The sequence below is a fragment of the Crocodylus siamensis genome, chromosome 13, assembly GCF_052110815.1.
Source record: "Crocodylus siamensis isolate JL-2025a chromosome 13, ASM5211081v1, whole genome shotgun sequence".
NCBI lineage: Eukaryota > Metazoa > Chordata > Crocodylia > Crocodylidae > Crocodylus > Crocodylus siamensis.
This window is the reverse complement of record NC_143407.1, coordinates 28,767,020-28,773,747: the sequence shown is the minus strand read 5'-3', so window position 1 is coordinate 28,773,747 and position 6,728 is coordinate 28,767,020.

Genomic DNA, 6,728 nt, shown 5'->3' with positions numbered 1-6,728 from the left:
CTCTCTGCAAAGCAGTTCCACGGGCACCCAGCAGCGTTGCCAACAGGTCGTGCAGGTTAGTTACTGGAAAGACTTTAGCTACCACCTCTGCAAAAGTAGGCAGGCTGCAAGTAGCTCAGGACATTTTGAGCCAGCTTTTCTGTCCGTTTCCAGAGACAGATGGATTTCATTTCCTGCGACCAGAGAATAGCGACTCTCCGGGGCTTGCTCCACGTCAGCATCACCTCAAGGTACAACTACAATTCTGCTCCAAACCCAACCACACAGGTCCTGGCTTCCATTTAGCAGGACAATGTGCTCAGCGTACCTGGCTTCTCTGACGGGAGTGGACCGAGGTACCAGTACTGCTGATGCTGGGGCTGGGAACGTGCTGTGGAAGCAGCAGCCCGAGTTGCCACACTTCACTGGGGACTCATCCAGGCCCTTTGGGAAGTGCCACAGCTGTTTCACAGTGCAACCGCAGTCACGCCGGCTGGCCTGGCTCCAGCGGATGCCTGCAAGTTGAATAACTCACGTTCGCCAACACAGCCAAGACCCACCCTCAAACGGGCACCAAGACACTGGCCTTTGAGGACTTGAAAAATGGGTGGTTATTACCAGCGCCTGTCCCTTGCCAAGCTGCGTGCAATTTAACCGAGGCCTGAACACCACGATGTGGCAGCAAATGCCACCACAGCCGAATGCACATGGGTGTATCGGTGATGGTCATAACTACTGCAGGCAACCTCTACATCCTTCTCACTAGGCCTTCTTTATTAGGCTGCCGTAGAGCTACTTACCCCTGCCAGTGGACACAAGAGAAGCCCTTTCTGGCGAGTCTGGGCTTTGCAGTCCACCAAAGCCATGTGGAGAGCTGCACTTTCATTCGCCCCCTCTTATAGGATTTGGAAACAGCTTGCCGACTCCTTCTTTGAGGAGTTAGCACTTCAGCTGTCTGGAAGCAGCTCCCCTGTCTGCACGGCATGTTTAGGGATTCAGAAGGGCTTCTCTGAGCCTCCATCAGTTCTGTTCGCAGCCTGGAAAGTAAAGGAATAAACTGGTGTCAGGTAGAGCTGGGGAACTGATGGGCTTCTAGCAGGTGTCTGGGGCTCACTGCGAGGGGAAAGCAAATGTTGTTAGGAGGGGAAGGATGGGGGGAAGTGGTGGAAGCTATCATGATATGATGGCAGTACCCTGTACTGCTCTTGCCCCCTTCAGTGATCCACTTCATAGACACAAGAAGCTTCTGAGTGTTCGAGGAAGGGAGGCCTGGTGAGGGACCTGCTAATGCAGCAACAGTGCAATTCAGGGCAGGGCAGGGAAAGCACCCAGGGAATTTCTGCTTGGCACCTGCGCAGACTCCCCTTGCACCTGGTGAAGCTCTCAGGACAGAGATCACCGATCACTACCGGTGCTCGGGTACTTGGCTGGGCATCTAGCAACACCATGGGCTCTCAGACCCCTGGCCCAACCTAACCAGGCTTGCGAGGTCAGAAGGGATCGTATCATATTGTTGTCACTGGTAGTCCCTTGATATGAAGATGATAGTCTTCCAAAAAAAAGGAAGTCATGGGTGAATCTGTAGACAACAGAGACCAATCCATGATCCACCCATTCGACCGCAAATAATTTCAGAAGGCAGGCAATGATCCTGGTGACGTTGGGGACAGCTCTTTCCCACCATTTCTCTGGTCTATCCATCTCCATAGTGAGGCTAGTTTGCTCCAAATGGTTGATGCCTTGTTATACATCACAGTAGCAGTACGGACGATCTAGTGCTCGAGTCTTCCAGGTACTGATGTTATTGCATTTCTTCAGACTGGTCTTCAAAGTGTCTTTGAGTCTCTTTTTTTTGCCCACCTCTAGACTGGTGACCATCAGTGAGTTGGGAGCATAGGACCTGTTTTGGGTGCCAGTTATCAGGCATCCTTATGACATGTCCTGTCCAATAGAGCTGGTGATGTATAAACATGACTTCAACATCAGTGGCATTTGCTTGAGCCACAATGCTGGCATTCATGCTTCTGCTCTTCCAGCCGATATGGAGGATTTCTCAAAGACGCTGCTCATGGTAACGTTGCAAAGTTTTCAGGTGTTTCCAAAATGCCATTGCAGTTTCACACCCATACAGGAGGGTAGACACGACAACAGCCTGACAGACAAGAAGTCTGGGAAAGGTGGCTCCCCAGGCAGGGGAAACGCTCAGTGTTCTTCAAGGATCCCCCTTATTTGTAACATGTGGAGGAGCAGCTGGTTGGGTCAGGGTGGGTTGGTAAAAGATCTTGATTTGTATGAAGTTAGCAGAGAGCTCAGGCATTTCATATGCTTCACATAAAAGTGATCAAGAGTGACCTGGAGCTCTTCAGCTGAGTGGGCTCACAGGACAATCACCAGCATATTGAAGATCAGTAATGGAATACAAGAGGTCGACATTAAACAGATTCCCCTCTGTATGATACCGGATACCGATTCCACTTGGAAGCCTATCAGCTATGAGATGTGGAATAGCTCCTAAACAGACGGAGAAGAGTGTTGGTGCCTTTGCACATCCTTGTTTTACTCCAGTTTTAACAGTGAAGGGGTCCGTTTCCAAACCATTGCTTAGGATGGTTGCTGTCATGTCATCATGAAGAAGTCTGCTAATGGTAACAAATCTTGGCAGGCTTCCAAAATTTAATCAGGATCTTCCATACAGCCTCTTTGATTGAATCAAAGGCCTTGTGTCAAGGAAGCCCAAACCAGTGCAGCTGCAGGCCAGACAAGGCAGGGTCTCTGGCAGTCAGCCCCTTGTACCTTGGTGGGACAGCCCAGCCTCGCAAGCTTCCATCCACGGAAGAAGTCAACCAAGTGTGGGTGCATTTACATCAAAAGGTCATGTAAGTGAGCGTAGCAGGCCCAGGCCACCATATGAGGCTGGCCTGGTCCCCTACAGCTGGCGATTACAGCAGGTGACAGGTGAGAAGGAAAACTGACTCCCCTAGGCATCCCTGAGAAAGTCACTTCCCACCCTGCACCTCTGACCCCCTTTTTAGGTCAGAAATTCTCTGCAATGAGAGCCTCCTCCCACCCCACAACTACATGTATGGGAGTTAGCAGTGCCTACAGGCCCTATTGCACTGTAATACAACCCATGCAGACTTCTCCACTGCACAAGCAGACAGCAAACAGGTTACCCGGGGAGACATTGTAAGATTAGCCAGAGACCTCCCTGCAGACAGACCTGGGCCAAGAGCATCAACTTGCCTGCTCAAGCAGGTACCCTTACTTTGGGCACACGCTTCACTGTAGTAATGGGTTTTTGGTTGTAGCCGTGTTAGTCTAAGCACATAGGGAGGCACGGTTCTTTGGGTAGATGTGACCTCTTTTATTCGCCAACAGAGTAGTTGGAAAGTTCTTGCAAAAGTCACTTGCAAAGAACTTTTTTTGCAACATGTAAAAAATGTCACATCTGGCCTCACTGTAGTAATGGGATGTGGCTGCCACCTAGTGACAATGAGATGTAAACTCAGAGAAGAGGTTTGACACCAAAGAAAAGGGGAGAGCCTCCTTGCATCTGGCCTTATGCGTCTCCCAGCAGCCAACGCAGGACCAGCCCTCACTGGACTGCAGCCACCTTGCCCCCCACCAACCATTGAGCTGCATCCCCAAGGTGGCTCCATACCTTGGATTTCAGTGGCAAGCCCCACACCCAGATTCCCTGCCCCTCCAGGAGCACATCAGGCTGGATGAAACTGCTGCGCAGACCAGACCTTTGACCCCAGAGCGGAGAGGGATTTTCATCAGTAGATCTGAAAGCACTTTACAAAAGAAGTCAGCTTGACTGTACTGATAGGGAGAGCGAGGCATAAAGAGGCATGACCTGATCACCCTGCAGGTTGGAGGTGCAGTGGTGCAGGCAGAAGGGCCCATGTACCCCTGAACAGTTACTGCTTTGATTAGCATTGTCAGCCAGGTCTCAGCTCTGAAACCTGGACTGCGCACACAGGTTGGCTCTCAGCACCTCTGATCATTTATGACAATGGGTGACTGCAGACCTCCACCTCTGGCGAGTTTAACTCTCCCAAAGGTCTGTGTAGCCGGTCCATATGGTACCGAGTAGCGCCATCGGAGATGGCTTGGGTACCAGCAGCAGCAGAGCCACATTAGTGCAATGCTTGCTGCTGCTGGGGCTAATAGACCTGAAAACCAGGCAACACACCACACTACTGCTCTCACACCCTGGGGTCTGTACCCAGTGCTGCCTGGCACAGGCAGCAGGTTCCAGCCCTTCGTTCTTGGTCCGATTGCTTGGGTAACCAGCAACTCCACAAGCAGAAGCTTTATCAACTCAGCTCCCCCCATAGCCCAACCCCCTCAAGCCACCTAGGTTTCAGCAACTGAAAATGAAGCCAACAGGGAGTTGGGGGGCCAGGAAACTCTGCACCCCTAGATGGGGCATGCACAAACGAGGGTCCTGGTGTGAAACTGCTCATCACCTGCAGCAGCTTTTATGATCCAGTTCAGTGCAAAGTGTCCAATCCCAGGACTGACCAGGCAAGCAGCAGATGGCACTGCTCCGTCAGTGCTGGAGCAGTCCCTTAATGGTCAATGGAATCGGCCTGCAAACAGGGCCTTTTCCAGGGCAGCAGCTGTACAGCAGCGTTTTCATGTTGCTGGGAAGTGTTGTAGAGTTGGGCAAAATGTCCAAGTTGTTTCAAAACTGAATCCCTGGCTCCTACTTCCCATCAATGTTTCCTCAGGCTGTTTGCTGCAGAAGGCGCCCTGTTATCTAACAGCAGCTGCAGAACAGATTTATATTTTAATGGGTCAGAAGGGGATCACTGAGGGACCTTCTGCCATCCATCTGCAGCTCCCTGCATGAAAACAAGCCATTTCTGACCCACTAGTTTGCTCTCCTGCAGAGCAACTTTTTGCCTTTAGAACAGGCTGCATTAAACCTTGGGCCAGGTATTCTAAAATGCCTCCGTGCAGTCAGAGAAGAATACAGTCCGTCTGCCCTTGCAGGATGACACAAGCTTTCCATGAAGCCCGAGTGTCCCTCTCACCAGGATGTTCTGCAGGAAGTAGGAGGGGTTCCAGGGAGCTCACAGAGGGGAGCTGCTCCTTTGCCAGCTGGCATTGCTTCCTTGAGTTAAATGGAAAACAAATGACTATGTGCCCCAGCACTTTGTTTCCTCCCATTTGCCAGCCCCTGCAGCTACCCTAGGACACAGGGCTCAGGAGAGGCTGAGGGGGAAGATCCCAGCCCTTGGAATAAGTTAGTGCTAGACCTTAAAGCAGATGCATTAAAAGCAGATGTGCATAGTTTCCACCCATCATGGTGTCTCTTGGAAAAATAGTTCTGCTGAAGTGAGCAGAGCCGCACCTCTCCAAGGGACTGGGGAGAGGCCAGCCCTAAACATACCTGCTTTGAATCAATGCTGGGTTTTCACATTTACAGCCAGATTTAGATCCCTAGCTCTTGGATATGTGCTGTATCAGCCACAGCTATTAACAGTTTCCTTGCTGCTTCCCAGGGAAGGGAGATGGGAAATCCTTGCCTTGTCAAATAGCCAACACCTGGCTCTGGCTGAGCTCCTACCTGATGTTAACACCCACCTGAAGCATGCAATGCAGCAGTCTGCCAGGGAGGTTGAGAAGTTGGTGCTGCAGCTGGTTTCAAGCTGGCTTCTGACTTGCTGGATTTCCTTGGTCAGCAGCTGCCTGTATATTTTCTGCTGCACTTTCCAGTGACCTGCAGCAGTACTGAAATGATCCAGGATACGGTCCTGTTCCATTAAACATAATGCCAGTGACAAAGGGGCATTTCTTTCAAAGTGAGCCATTCTCAGTGGGTAGCAGTGGAGATGCCAGCCGTAAAAAGCAAGAGCTGCATTTTGCTTCCCCAAGCAAGGGGAGCCGCCTGTCAAGCAAATCTGAATAAAAGGGCTTGCAAGCTGGCCAACTTGCTGAAAAGGGATGAGCGGCAGAAATGAAAGGGCTGGTCTGCACATAGAGATGACACCGATTTCACTATGCAAGTGCAATTTCTGACCAGAACCAGCTTAAGAAAGGCCCTTACTAGCTCTGCAAAGCTGAGCCCCAGAAATCGGAAAGGAATTCCAGGTGGATTTCATTGCAGTCAGGGTATACAGAAGATGGCTGGCTCGAGGACATCTGTGTTCAGAATACTCAATATATGAGTTTAGCCAGTTCAAACACTGTGTTTATAATGGGGCCAAGCAACTGATTCTTAAGGGGAGGTAAAGAAACAAAAACCTTAAGGCAAGTCTGGACAGAGGGATGAGAGCAATCAGTGTTTTAAAACACTACGATATGGGGAAAAAATGTCAGCATAAAGCTCTGTTTGAGAAACTGTTTTAGTCCAAATACCACATCTAATGGGTTGGAGGAAAAGAGAGAGACCATTTCTTCTTTGTAATCCTACAAACAGGACTGTTTAGGTTCCAGGATTTCTACTGCTGGCCTTGCCACACAAACATCACAGCCACATGCTAGCAGCTGTCACAAGCACCAGAAAATTAAAATAGATAAAACAAGAGGCAGAACAGCCAGTTTTAATGTCAACCTCCCAGCTGCATGAGGTCTGATAAGGAAGCTAATAAGCTATCTATGGCAATGGACACCTATGTTTGGAGCCATTTCAAAAAGGGAACTTTCAGAAGGGCAGCACCTAGTTGTTCAAATGTAGCAAAACCTCTCTAGCTTCAACACTGCTTCACCCAGAGTTAAACATTGGAGCAATTTTA